General features: G+C 58.8%; 1 pseudogene; it reads right to left on the bottom strand.

Annotated features, from left to right (window-relative positions):
- Nucleotides 1-229: 229 nt before the first annotated feature.
- Nucleotides 230-368, bottom strand: LOC125532173 (annotated as a pseudogene).
- Nucleotides 369-806: the final 438 nt, after the last annotated feature.

Raw genomic sequence — 806 nt, 5'->3', positions numbered from 1 at the left:
GCAGAGGAGTTTTTGTTGCGGCGACCCTTGGTGTTGTTGTAGGAGGGCCGGCCGCTGCCATTGCCGCTGCTGGTGTTGTTGTTATTGGCGCGAGGGTTGTTGTTGCTGTTTTGCCCCTTGCGCGGAGGGCCACGGTAGCGGGAGGAGCCACCACCTCCACGGCCACGTGAAGCACCGTTGGCCGAAGACTTGAAGCCGTTGTCGTTGCCGCGGTAGAGCGCCACCCTCTGGTCGAAGTTGCTCATCTGAGCAAAGAGCTCATCGAGCGTGACCGGGATGGTGCGAGCATCCAGCGCTGAGACCAGCGGCTGGTACTCCATGTCGAGCCCCGCAAGGATGTGAGAGATCAGTTTATCATCCTCCAGGGGCTTTCCCGCCGCCGCCAGCTCTTCCGCCAGCGAGCGCATCTGGGCAAAGTACGTCGCCACGGACTGCTGCCCCTTCTGCGCATTAGCAAGTGCTATGTGTATGTTGTTGATGCGGGAGATCGAGGTCGAGGAGAACATGTGCGCGAGCGCCGTCCAGAGATTGTGCGCATTGGTGATGGCCGTAACCTGGACAAGCACTTCCTTTGACAAGTTATTCAGCAGATACCCTAATACCTGCTGATCTTCCCTGATCCAGATTGAATGCAGGGGATTTGGCGACGACTCCTCCTTTCCATCTGCCAGCTTGGTGATGACGGTCGAGGCAGGTTCCTTCATGGACCCATCGACGTAGCCGAAGAACCCCGTGCCTCGGAGTTGCGGCGTGATCTGGGTACGCTAGAGCACGCAGTTCGTGCTCGTGAGCTTCTCGGTGATCTG

The sequence above is a fragment of the Triticum urartu genome, unplaced genomic scaffold (genome assembly GCF_003073215.2).
Source record: "Triticum urartu cultivar G1812 unplaced genomic scaffold, Tu2.1 TuUngrouped_contig_9267, whole genome shotgun sequence".
In the NCBI taxonomy this organism is placed as follows: Eukaryota; Viridiplantae; Streptophyta; class Magnoliopsida; order Poales; family Poaceae; genus Triticum; species Triticum urartu.
This window is presented reverse-complemented; position numbering and strand designations above follow the sequence as displayed.